This window comes from Myxine glutinosa, chromosome 5 (assembly GCF_964187855.1).
Source record: "Myxine glutinosa chromosome 5, kmMyxGlut1.1, whole genome shotgun sequence".
In the NCBI taxonomy this organism is placed as follows: Eukaryota; Metazoa; Chordata; class Myxini; order Myxiniformes; family Myxinidae; genus Myxine; species Myxine glutinosa.
Window position 1 is genome coordinate 141,494,060 of NC_136265.1, and position 13,502 is coordinate 141,507,561.

Below are 13,502 nucleotides of genomic sequence, written 5' to 3' on the forward strand. Positions count from 1 at the left end.
ATTATATCCCCCCCCCCCCTCTATTTACATGAAATGGTTTGGTCCAAAGCGAACGGCTTGCGAGTACGGTGACAATCCCCCCCCTCTATTTACATGAAATGGTTTGGTCCAAAGCGAACGGCTTGCGAGTACGGTGACAATCCCCCCCCTCTATTTACATGAAATGGTTTGGTCCAAAGCGAACGGCTTGCGGAGTTTGGTAAAGAAATCACCATAGCATGCACAAACGCGCAGGAAAGCGAAAGAATCGCAAATTAGTTTTAATTAGTTTTAAAACATCGTTTAACGCCAACATAGCGGCAACATAGTTTGCCAACGTGAAATAAATGAATACGCTCTCAAATGTGCCGTCCGAGGCAGAGTCTGTTCGCCACGTTCGGCACACGTGATAGCTCGCTGCTCTCTGATTGGTTGAATCGTTTTTTGGACATAGCTCGGTAACTACTTGTCCGATTAATATGAAACCTTGAAAAGGCACATCCTCGGGTCCCCAGCAATATACCTGGCAAGTTTAAAGTATATCGGACCCGTGGTTGTCGAGAAACAGCGGTCACAGACATACATACATACATACATACATACATACATACATACATACATACACACAGAGATTACTGGAATTATAGATAGATTACATTGAAGGAGCTGTGCTCCAACTCGAATCGAAAGAATGGACGCGACAAAAAGCTGGAATTCGTCCGAGTTTCTTTATTGCATCAAATCAACTCGGGTAAAACTGAAAAGCCCGTTTATCGGGCAGCATTATATACAAGCACTCGAATATCTCATGCCGGAGCGTTTGCCCTTAAAAGGCACGACTGGGCGTGTCCGGGAGACCTGGGCGAGTCTGGACATGCCCGGGAACGGCGAGACTGGGTGTCGCTGGACGGGCCGGGTGTACCTTGACATGCCCGGGAACGGCGAGACTGGGTGTCGCCGGACGGGCCGGGCGAGCCCGGGAAAGGCGAGTCCGGGCATGCCCGGGAAAGGCGAGACTGAGCGTCTCCGGGCGGTCTGGGCGAGCCCGGCACAGCGATCGCTCCGTGGTTGCGTCCTCGGCAGGTGTAAGGCGATTGTGTATGTTCAGCGGCAACCGCTACACACGCCCCCCCCAGAATCGACTTGCACCGGCAGGGTCAATTTAAGGGGGGTCCTGATGACCTGGCCGAAGCGACCCCTGGAGGGTCGTGGGGGGGGGGGGGTCCGGTGTGGGGGTGGGTGATCGAGCGGGAGGCACTGTGGACGGGGGGCGGCCTCGCCGCGGAGGAAGGGCCAACCGAGGTGGTTGGTCGATGTCCACGTGCGCCGGCTTGAGGCGGTCCACCGAAATCCAGTCCGACCTGCCGCCGACGTCGATGACGAAGGACTTGTCGTCCCGTCGCAGGACCCGGAAGGGTCCGTCGTACGGCGGCCTGAGTGGCCCCCGGTGTGCGTCATGACGCACAAAAACGTACTCCGCTGTGCGAAGCGCTGGGGGGATGTAGGACTGGGGGTCACCGTGGTGGGACGTTGGCACGTGGGCAAACGGTCGGGCGGTCTCCTGGAGGTCCGAGCGCTGGCGAGCTGCGGACCAGGGACTGGTAGCGTCGGGCACGAATTCGCCCGGGACGCGTAGCGGCTGGCCGTAGACCAGCTCGGCGGTGGATGCCCGGAGGTCCTCCTTGGGGGCCGTGCGGAGGCCCAAAAGGACCCACAGTAGCCGGTCGGTCCAGCCGCCGTCCTGAAGGCCGGCCATGAGCGCGGCATTCATGGAACGGTGGAACCGCTCGCACAACCCGTTGGCTTGGGGGTGGTAGGCCGTGGTACGTTGGAGCCTGACCCCCAGGTTGCGGGCGACCGCGCCCCACAGCTCGAAGGTGAACTGCGGCCCGCGGTCCGAAGAGATGTCCGCCGGTGCGCCGAAACGGGCGACCCAGGTGGCGATGAAAGCCTGCGCCACGTCGGCGGTGGTGGTGGAGACGAGGGGAACGGCCTCCGGCCACCTGGTGGTCCTGTTCACCATGGTGAGCAGGTGTGTGAAACCCCGTGATGGGGGGAGGGGGCCCACCAGGTCCACGTTGACGTGGTCGAAACGCCGTTGGGCCACGGTGAAAGGTGCCAGCGGGGCCTGGGTGTGTCAGTGGACCTTGGCCTGTTGGCAGGCCGTGCAGGTGCTGGTCCAATCGCGGACATCCCGTCGCAGGCCGTGCCAGACGAATCGCGCCGACACCAGCTTCTGCGAAGCTTTCCGGCCCGGGTGGGAAAGGCCGTGGAGGGAGGCGAAGATGCGGCGTTGCCATGTAACGGGCACGATGGGTGAGGCTGGCCTTGGGAGACGTCGCAGAGCAGGACAGTGTCCGCGAAGGGGACGTCGGCCAGGCGGAGGCCCGTGTCCGCCGCCCGGAGGGCTTGCACCGTGGTGTCGGTGTTCTGGTCAGCCGCCATAAGCACGAAGTCCACGCCGAGGTGGACCGCGTTCGCGCTGGCCCAAGAAAGACAGTCGGCCACGGCGTTGTCTTTGCCGGCGACGTGCCAGATGTCCGTGGTAAACTCCGACACGGCGGAGAGGTGGCGCTGCTGGCGGGCCGACCACGGCTCCGTGACTTTGGCCATTGCGTAAACCAACGGCTTGTGGTCGACGAAAGCCGTGAAGGGTCGGCCCTCCAGGAGGTGGCAGAAATGGCGAACGGCCAGGTGTAGACCGAGGAGCTCGCGGTCAAACGTGCTATATTTGAGCTCGTTCGGCCGGAGTTGCCGGCTGAAAAAAGCGAGTGGCTGCCAAACCCCGTTCACCCATTGCTCATGTACGGCGCCCACCGCGTAGTCGGAGGCATACGTGGTGAGGGTGATGGGAGCGTTGAGCACCGGGTGAGCGAGCAGTGTTGCGTCGGCGTGGGCCCGCTTTGAGCTTGTGAATGCCGCGTCCATGGCTGCGGACCAGACGACGTCGTGTTTGGCCGGCTTGCCCCGGAGGGCTTCGTAGAGGGGCCGCATGAGCTGAGCAGCGCGGGGCACGAAGCGGTGATCGAAATTCACCATTCCGAGGAACTCCTGCAGGGCCTTGATGGAGCGGGGACGCAGAAACGCGGTGATGGCCTCGACCTTGGTAGGCAGCGGCATGGCCCCGTTCTTGGTGATGTGGTGGCCCAAAAAATCCACGGCCGTCGTGCCGAAGTGGCATTTGGCCGGGTTGACGATTAGGCCGTGCTCGCTGAGGCGCCTGAACAGTGTTCGGAGGTTGAGGAGGTGCTCGGCCCGGGACGCGCTGGCGACGAGGATGTCATCCAGGTAGACGAAGCGGAACGGCAGGTCGCGCAGCACGCCGTCCATCAAGCGCTGGAACGCCTGAGCCACGTTCTTGAGGCCAAATGGCATTCGAAGGAATTCGAATAAGCCAAACGGCGTGATGACGGCCGTTTTTGGGACGTCGGCCGGCCTGACAGGTACCTGGTGGTATCCCCGTATCAAATCGATCTTTGAAAAAATGACCCGTCCTGCCAAACGGGCGGAGAAGTCTTGAATGTGCGGGATCGGATACCTGTCGGGGGTAGTAACGTCGTTAAGGCGGCGGTAGTCGCCACATGGGCGCCAGCCGCCCCCCGGCTTCGGTACGATGTGTAGTGGCGAAGCCCACGCGCTATCGGAGCGCCGCACGATGCCGAGGTGTTCCAAAGCGTCAAACTCGGCAATGGCCACGGCGAGCTTGGCTGGGTCGAGGCGGCGGGCTCTGGCGTAGACCGGCGGGCCCGTAGTTGGTATGTGGTGCTCGATACCATGTCGTACCGCGACGGCCGAAAACGTCGGCCACGTGAGGGCCGGGAACTCCGCGATCAGGCGAGCAAACTCGTTCGCCGCCGGGAGGGCGCATGCTAGCTCGGTCGGCGCGGAGCTGCTCAACGTGCATGCCAGGGAGCTGAAGGTCTCAGCGTTGACGAGGCGACGCCATTTGACGTCAACCACCAGCCCGTGTGCGCAGAGGAAGTCGGCGCCCAGCAGAGCCATGGGCACGCTTGCGGTCACAAAAGTCCAATGAAAGCGCTGGCTGCCGAAGCAGAGGGTGACGTTGCGCGGGCCGAAGGTGCGGATGGCCGATCCGTTGGCCGACACCAAGGAGGGGCCGCAAACCGCGGACTGCCTGTCCTGATCGCAGGTGGGTATAACGCTCAGTTGGGCGCCGGTGTCACACAGGAAGCGCCGTCCGGACGCTTTGTCCCTGATAAAAAGTAAGTTGCCCGTGTGGCCGGCGCTCATGGCTGGTAATGAACGCCGGCCCGGCCGTTTCCCGACTTACCGAAAGTGCACGGGGGTCAGCATGTCCAGGCCTTTTGTCCGAACCTGGCATGGTAGTAACACCACGCCTGGTCAGGTGGAGGCCCCGGTCGTCGTGTTGGAGGTGGTCGGCGCGGCGTAGCGGCCGCCAATTGCGCCGGCAGTTCGGCCGCCGACCGTGCCGGGTGCTCGGGCGCCATGGGCGTTGCTTCGGACGGCGGCGGGCTCCAGGTCGCTGCCCCGATGCGTTGGCCTGCCGAGGAGATCTTGTCGGCTTCCCTGCCGAGGGCGCGGGGAACCGTGATCTGCGTGCTTGCCAGGGCGAGGCGTACCTGGCTAGGCAGCTGACGGAGGAACAGCTCTTGAAAAAGAAAATCCAGGGCGTGCTCCCCGAGCAACGAGAGCATGTAATCCATTCGCTCGGACGGGCACGTGTCGCCGAGCTCGGGCAGGTCGAGCAGGCGCCGTGCGCGTTCCGCCGATGAGAGGGCGAAAGCGTCGAGGAGGAGCTTCTTGATCGCGTCGTACTTGTCAGTGGCTGGCGGGTGCTGGAGGAGGCTGAGGGCCGCGGTGGCTGAGCCGAGTGCTGCTACCACATGATGGAAGCGGGTGTCGTCAGCGGTGATGCCTCGCAGGGCGAACTGGGAGTCCGCCTGGGCGAACCAAACCGCCGCGTGAGCCTCCCAGAAGGTAGGCAGTTTGAGGGCAACTGCCGTGTCCATGTCGGTAGGTCACCAATGAAGGAGCTGTGCTCCAACTCGAATCGAAAGAATGGACGCGACAAAAAGCTGGAATTCGTCTGAGTTTCTTTATTGCATCAAATCAACTCGGGTAAAACTGAAAAGCCCGTTTATCGGGCAGCATTATATACAAGCACTCGAATATCTCATGCCGGAGTGTTTGCCCTTAAAAGGCGCGACTGGGCGTGTCCGGGAGACCTGGGCGAGTTTGGACATGCCCGGGAACGGCGAGACTGGGTGTCGCCGGACGGGCCGGGCGTGCCTGGACATGCCCGGGAACGGCGAGACTGGGTGTCGCCGGACGGGCCGGGCGAGCCCGGGAAAGGCGAGTCCGGGCATGCCCGGGAAAGGCGAGACTGAGCGTCTCTGGGCTGTCTGGGCGAGCCCGGCACAGCGATCGCTCCGTGGTTGCGTCCTCGGCAGGTGTAAGGCGATTGTGTATGTTCAGCGGCAACCGCTACAACATCATAATTAAGGCACCAATGACATCATCGTTAATAACACCTATTCCCCATGTGGAGCTCTTTACAATGAGCCACGTTTCAATTTTTTTCCATGGAGCGGTTTTGGAGATGTAGAGGTGCACCCTTTTTTCGATTTTTCCAAGATAGCACCTGTACCACGTGATCTACGATGTCATAATTATTTATCATTAAAAACTCCACAGAAGGAGGCAGTCAGTCCCATGGTCAAAATTACGTGTCCATCAGACTAACAGTTGCAGAGAAAAAAAAATTCATACTGATCACATCAAGTGTTGTACTTGTCCAATATGACGTCATAATGAAGGTACCGATGACATCATCATTAACATATGTTATTCCCAATGCGGAGTACTTGACAATGAGCCTTGTTTCAATTTTTTTTTCCATTGAGCTGTATCGGCGATTTAGAGGTAACGTTTTTCCAGGATGGCGTCCATACCATGTGACCTAGGACGTCATAATTGAGAATAAAAAAATTCTACAGGCAGAGGCGCTCCTATGGTATAATTTCCTGTCAATCGGACCAACTGTTGTGGAGAAATTGAATTTTTAAAATGCAGACATGCAATCCACACGCACGCAACCGACCGCCTAACCCTGCTTTTCGCATCGCGAGCGCAGAATAATGAATAGTAAGATTCGGTGCAAGGAACATCAGATCATCGAGCTCAGATTGACACGTTGAGCAAATAGGATGCACATGTGAAGCAGACAATAAAAATACATGGACGATTCAATTATCTCCCAATAAAAGTGGCTGGTACATGTGAATGGAGGTATAGACAGCATGTGGAGGAATGTGACAAAAGTATGAATTTTGGGGTGGAATTGGGCAGGGGTTGTAGATGGGAGGAAAGAAATGCCTGCTACGAAGGTAATCTTCAATGCGAGGTGCTCTTCTCTGCGGTGCTTTAAGTAAATGAACCAAAGCAAACCCTATATTCGTACAGGTGCCGTGTGTACCTTGCGCTGGTCAATGGCCGCAGTTCCTGCTCTTCTCCTTTTCTTCTGGTTACCCTCCCTGACAGCTCATGCTGTGCGAATGGATGCTGCACTCTGGATATGCTGAGCCAAGTGGACTCTTTTCATATCCAACCCAACAGAAACGTAAATCCAACATATTAGTTTTCAAATTTGCCAAAACCTGTACAAGCTCCCAGTGTAATGAAAATCGAGGCAAAGAATGATCCGCCTTTATCTGTTGCACTCTTTTTGTGCTGAATTCTGGGTTCCATCAGCTCAGGAAGTCACAAACAGGAAGTTGATTCCTTTGCACAGCGGTGTTTCTGATTGAATGAACATTTCTGAGTTCATGCAGATATGCTATCTTTAACTTGGATCATAAAGATAATTAGCATTTCAGGTGTTTCTTGGCATGGGAGCACAAAATGTTCTTTTCCATTAACTGGGTAATATGTCTCCTGACAAATTGTTGTGCCATTAATCATAATGCCAAACAAAAGGTTTTCTTTTATTTTGATGTAATTCTGATTTTGGCCAATTAAAGGCTTGCTAAATTTAACTTTCAAATCTATATTTCAGCCTGCAAAGTAAACTTTCCTCTAGGCCTAGGGTGTCTTAATGACCTAGGTTGGTTAACCTCATGGTCTTTCTCAATATCCTGACGTGGGCACCCAAGAGCAGCCATGCACATTTCCGTTGTTGAAAGTACACCCTGGACAGGTTCCCACTCCATTGCAGACTGTTGATGAAGCGGCACCAACTAGACCAGCAATTTGGAATTTGGGCTAGATTATAGGCAAATTATGGGCCTACTCTTTTGCAAGATATCTCACTAGGTCTTTGATGTCCACCAGCAAATGCGAGAAGACTAGTTAGCTGAGGCACTATACAAGCGGAAGCAATAGCCGGCATCTGGGATGTGTGGCTCAGATTCTCGATGCTCTTAGTTGTGAACGCTTCGAAAGGAATTGCAATTATTGATTGACTCATGAGAAGAAAACATTAAAATGGTGAATTCTTATTTTCCTGAATAGAGCTTGCATTGTTCAGCAAGTGGGTTGCTGTGGCTTCGGTGCTGCCTTGTTAGTATTCTCCGAGCACTTTTCAATGTTCTCTTCCGACCATCCTTGCATCTAATCTAGTGCCCTCATGTCACGTGTTGCCTTTTCCTTTGCCCCCCTTTTGTTTGTCCTGTTTCACTGCACCGGTAACTTCATCTTTCATAGCTTGTAGCTCTCAATACGGTTTGGTAATGGCTGAACACTTGCATTTTTTTGTGGTTGCCTCTGAGCATGAAGGATGGATTATTTGTATACTCTTTGCAAGAAAGTGAGCAACTCGGCACATTGATTTATTGAAATGTCTCTACAGATAGTACAGGGTGTTCCAAAATGCCCCGGACAACTTTGGTTGTTAATATCTTTAAAACCACAAATGATACAACGATACCCTTTGTTTTATACGATACAGAAACTCAATGTTTTGTGCACACCGTCAATACACTTCAATGTGAGCTTGGTTTGTCGTGCGCAGGACATCAAGTTGGTACACGAGTTCTTGCCATGTTCGGCTCAGTATGTTTGCGTCCACCAGTGCACTTGCAGTTGTGATCCAAGAACGAAGATCCTGCAGGTTTGCCACCTTGATCTTGTCGACAACATCTTTGACAAACCCCCACAGAAAAAAATAATCAGGGGGGGTATATCTAGTGATCGTGGTGGCCAAGCGGTTGGTCCTGGTGGCCAGGTGGTTGGTTCATCTCGGCCAATCTAGTGACCTGGAAATTTATCGTTCAGGACGGCTCAAATGACTAAGGCCCAATGAGGAGGAGCGCTGTCCTGTTGAAAGATGATATTGGGTTGCAGATCTTCAATCTGTCAGAAAGCGAATCCTTCCAACATGTTCATGTAAGTTGTTGTGGTCACTGTATCCTCCTCAAAGAAACTCAGACCCACCAAGCGGTCACGGAGAAGGCAACACCACACATTGACCTTTGGACTGTTGCGTATGTCTTCAATAACCATGTGGGGATTTTCAGAGCCCCAGATTTGTGCCAGTTTACCTTCCCTGGTACACGAAAGCAAGCTTCATCTGTAAACATGACATTTTTCAGATAAACTTCATCATCCTTGTGTTTGGGACTGTCATTTGGTTTGAGTTCCTGCAGAATCTGCACCTTGTAAGCATAAAGCTTCAGTCTTTTATGCAAAATCCTGTGTACAGTGGTGCTTGGTAGACCCAGTTCTCTGGATCCACGGCGGATTGATTTTCTGGGACTTTCTAGAAATGCTTCACGCACTCATTCAACGTCTGCTGCACATGTGCTTGGTTGACTGGTACGTTTCTGTTTCTGACAACTTCCAGTCTCTTTTAAGCTCTTGTACCACTCTCTGATATTAGTCCACGATGGCAGATGCCATCCATACCTTGTACGGAAATTACACTGAACTTGCATGCTGGATCTCATCTCGTTGAACCATTCAACGCACTGACCTTTCTCCTGTTGAGTCGCCATTTTCTTTTACATTAAACCACTGGGCTTGAAAATAAAGAAAACTTTGAGTTTCTGAATCATAAAAAACAAAGGGTATCGTTGTATCATTTGTGGTACTAAATATATTAACAATCAAAGTTATCCAGGTATTTTTGGAACACCCAGTATATCATTCCTCCATTCTTTGAACAATCCATTTCCTAATAGTCTGCTCAAAATTTTGTTATTTTCACTCCATTGGGTTTCATAAACAATTTGCTGACCTTTCACTCATTGTTGGCTTTTTAGCCGCGTCGCAGACGCTGCTAATAGAGTGCCCTCTGCTGTTGTTGTTGTTCTTATTGTTCTTCTTCTTCTTGTTCTTCTTGTTCTTGCAGAGAAGACAAAACCTCAAAGCTCCACCCATTCTGGGAACCATAGCTCCACCCATTTTGGGAGAGGCTTCATATAAACAAATATCCACCATTTTATTAACTCGCATAGCTTTGAGGCCTGTTTTGTAGGCCTGTGGTGTCTTCCTCTCTCACACAGTTTTATTTCAAATCAAATTCGATATATCATTTCATTTTTCACAGTCACTAACATAGTTTTAGACTCGGTTGAAAAAAACGGGAAGAAAATCCGATGAAAGTTGCCCTTTATAGAACGAAATGAATTCTCAAAGGCCTGTAACTTCAAGTCCATTGAGATATATTTTTTTACAATCACGGCATGGTCAGTCATACACCGCCCGAAATAACAGACGGGAAAATGCCGAGATATATTAAAAATTCGTCCATTTGATGACAATCGTCACGATGAAATATTTAATTTATACGTCGTCACAATAATGTGGAGAGAGGAGCATAGCTTCGTTCACGTGTCGCCACACACGAGAAATTGCCGAGATATATTTTTTTACAATCACGGCATGGTCAGTCATACACCGCCTGAAATAACAGACGGGAAAATGCCGAGATATATTAAAAATTCGTCCATTTGATGACAATCGTCACGATGAAATATTTAATTTATACGTCGTCACAATAATGTGGAGAGAGGAGCATAGCTTCGTTCACGTGTCGCCACACACGGGAAATTGCCGAGATATATATTTTTTTAAATCGCGGCATGGTCAGTCATACACCGCCTGAAATAACAGACGGGAAAATGCCGAGATATATAAAAAATTCGTCGCCACACACGGGAAATTGCCGAGATATATATTCACTTTGCACAAAAATAACATCAAGTAATCGAATCAATAGGAATGTCCTGTGTCTATAACATCGACGTTATAGGCACAGCTGCATCTAGGCATTGTGTAACATCGACGCGGCTTTTGTTTTAATTAAAACTTTTTGTACTTGTTTTAATTAAAAATTTCTCAAATCAAGTTTGTTCTTATTGTCATCCTGGTGAAAAAGAGCTGGCAGCTTCTAACCTTTTTGAAAGTATTGTTACTGATACGACTTTGATGGTATGGTGGGCCGAGCGGGATGGCCGCCGTATCCGTACAAGTTACCCGATTGTGCCCGAATGTTAACTAATCGCGCTACGCTGGCTCAATAGGAAAGAGAAGACACCCGGCTGGGTTACAATCACACAATACGACACCAGGGGTTCAGTTCTCAAGACCTCCGGAGGAGGTTATATTAAGGCGGAAAAGGTTAGATTACAGGGACAAGAGGGAAACATAGGAAGGTGGGCACTTAGACACAACCTTATATTAACCCTAGACAGACCACAGATAAACGGGACAAGGCTCACTCACACGGGGTTTGATGGCCAGGAAAGCGGCAGTCGATGGCTCAGGTGCACCTGGCTCAGGGACAGAATCGCGTACGGTGGTGTCCAGCAGATGCGGGGAGGTCGCTCAGCGCTCGTGGGTCGCGACTTTGGTGGAGATGCCGGGGAGGTCGCTCAGCGCTCGGGAGGGTGGCGTCTTGTCCTTCCAAGCTCGGGGCGCATCTGACGTCACGTCCGGCGCGGGGCCGCGTATATCCGGCGGGGAGTCACGCCCTCGCTCGTTAGCTCCGCCCCATATGGCATCGGCCCATGGCTTCTCATTGGGTGCGGGGGTTACTGGCTCCGCCCTTGACGAGGGGCCGACAGGGAGCCCCCTTCTGGGTAACCCCGTCGAGCACATGTTCAATGGCGGCCAACCGAGCCGGAGTGAGGACGCAAAGCCGCTGTTGTTGTGGTTGTTGTTGGAGCTTGAGATGATGGGAAGAGATGCGGGGAGGTATGGGAAGGTCCTAAACTCCTACTGGTGCCATATCATCACATTCTGGTGCAACGAAGAGTCATAATTAATGGAAACAAGTCCTTAACTGACATAGATTAAGAATAACTAGCAAGATGTCCTATAATTGTCTACGTGTGGTGCGGGGGACCTGGGCACGACATTTAATGGGGGAATGAAGGGGAAGATCGGCTCTAATGGGTGTTGTTTACAGACAATGGGACTAGGGAATGGGGTAAGGGGAGAGTTGGGGAGTATCGGAGAAGATAGGGGAATATTTACAAGCGGATATGGAGGTCAAATTCCATATTCGCAACATTGCACCCTTCTCTACCCTCGGGGCGTCCCGACCCGATAAATTTTTACCTACTTTAGTGTGGCACGCAATGTAGTTCCCTCTACTATTAACTCTACCCTGAGTGCGACAGTTTTATAGATATTCACAAATGAGTAAATATGTCCCCCTGCGACGTTGCACCCTTCTCCTCTCAGAAACACACCCACAGGATAACCGAATCCGGAAAGAATCCTCAAACTAAACATACAGCCGGTAGGGAGCATTATTTACAAGACTACGCTGATATTTACACTACGATCCAGGACCTGTCTTTGGAGGAACACATGCAGATGTTATGCATAGAGAGAGCGCGCTTGCCAACATCGATACACCAACCCACGAGTGCTCTGTGGCCGACGGCCTTTAATAACGTGCAGAGCACCCTTCCCGCGCATCAAAAGCACCACCCCACCACCAATCGGTGCAGTCACCATTGTTCATTGGAATAAAAATAACTTCAACAACCCCTAACCCTGCAGGTGTCTCTTGCTCTTCTTGTGGTGCACTTGGTGGTTAACTAAAAGTGGTTCACCTGTATGGCATAGGTGCCACGTTGACCCATAGGTCCATCCCCGGGTGGTGCTTGGCCGCAAACGAACTGCGGTCCATTGTGGGTGGCCACAAACATTGCGGTCCATATGGTGTACCGATCCAGGCAGCGAACAGCGAAAGTGCAGGCCCACAACTGCGTAGCCAGCACCTCTCTCTCCTCTCTCTCTACCCCGAAGCCAGATCCTCGGAGGTGGGAGACAAAAGAAGAAACAAGTGAGTAAGGTGGTAAGGGCGCAAAAGTGCACGCAATGTAAGGTAATGCACACTGGGGGCACATGGGAACCAGGTGAGACAGGTACGTTCCTATCGTACGCCCCCCCCCCACCAGGTAACCTACATGGCCCCTCCCTTACCCCTTACTGCATCCACAAAACACAACACTACCCATAAACATCTACTTTACAAATCCACAAACATCCCTACTGTCTTCCCCGTTCCTCCCATATACCAAATTCGTCTTCTCTCCCTCCTAACCAATCAAATTTGCCATTTTCAACTCTCATCAAAATTTGCCATCTCCAACTCAACATCATAATTTGCCATTACCAATTCATCATCAGTCCCTCCTAGGGAGGGAGAGATGGAATCACCCCAATGTCTCATCCACGTCGTGATGCGTCTCACAAATCCAACAGCAATTCTCATTTCTGCAACACAAACAAAGAAAACACAGGTGTGGAGTCATCATCATCACCACAGGTAAGTGGCTGCGTATGGTGCGACAGGTTCATCAATCCTAACTATCTCCTAAATGACTTTAACAACTTTACACTACCCGGGGGCTTTCTCCGGCCAAACCATTGGCCCTCTTACACTATGGGTTCTAAAAACCAATTCCCATTGGCCAAACTGTGGTGCTCTTCAATTTGGGGTCTCACTCCCCCGATTCATCTCCCGGTGCCCTCGCACAATTTCTGGGCTGCGGCGTGTACCTCTCCCAGTGGGTCTACCCACCTGCACACCTCCACCACTGCAGTTGCCTCCGAGCTTACCTGCTCCTCACCCTAACCCAACTACCTGGGGAAGGCCCTCTGGCTCTCTCCCCACTCCGTGCCCTCTCTGGCACTGGGCTGCCCGATCCACACCCGGGATCCTCAGGCACCCACTCACAACTACCGGCTCCCAGAGCCCACCTGCGGCCTCACCTGGCCGACATCCTCACAGTGGTGGAGTGCCCAACCAACTACACACACTAACAGGCTACACGCCCAGCCATTTCCACAACACTAATGCACCCATCCACAACACCATTCTGCAACCGCACCACAAATGCCAATATCCAACCACAATTTACCTGCACCCTCTACCTAACACTTACACTACCCGCCCCGGGTACTCGTGAAAGGGGGTCCACTCTTCCCCCATCCACACCTTCGCACCATGCACACCACTCCGTACCACTTACTCCAACTCTCTCCACACACCTGTACTTGCACACCTGTGCTCTCACACCTGGTGC

At 52.4% G+C, this 13,502-nt stretch overlaps 1 protein-coding gene and 1 long non-coding RNA gene across 3 annotated transcripts in view; one reads left to right on the forward strand and one right to left on the reverse strand.

The window, feature by feature from the left end:
* The window catches only part of LOC144892388 (uncharacterized), a 229,959-nt gene extending 217,609 nt beyond the window's left edge, over window positions 1–12,350 (reverse strand). The window contains exon 1 of the long non-coding RNA XR_013623587.1: window positions 12,024–12,350. This is a non-coding gene — a long non-coding RNA (uncharacterized LOC144892388). The remainder of the gene's footprint in view (window positions 1–12,023) is intronic.
* LOC137426970 (guanylyl cyclase C) overlaps window positions 1–13,502 on the forward strand; it is a 445,743-nt gene that overhangs the window by 313,741 nt on the left and 118,500 nt on the right. The gene's annotated exons all lie outside the window — the stretch shown is intronic.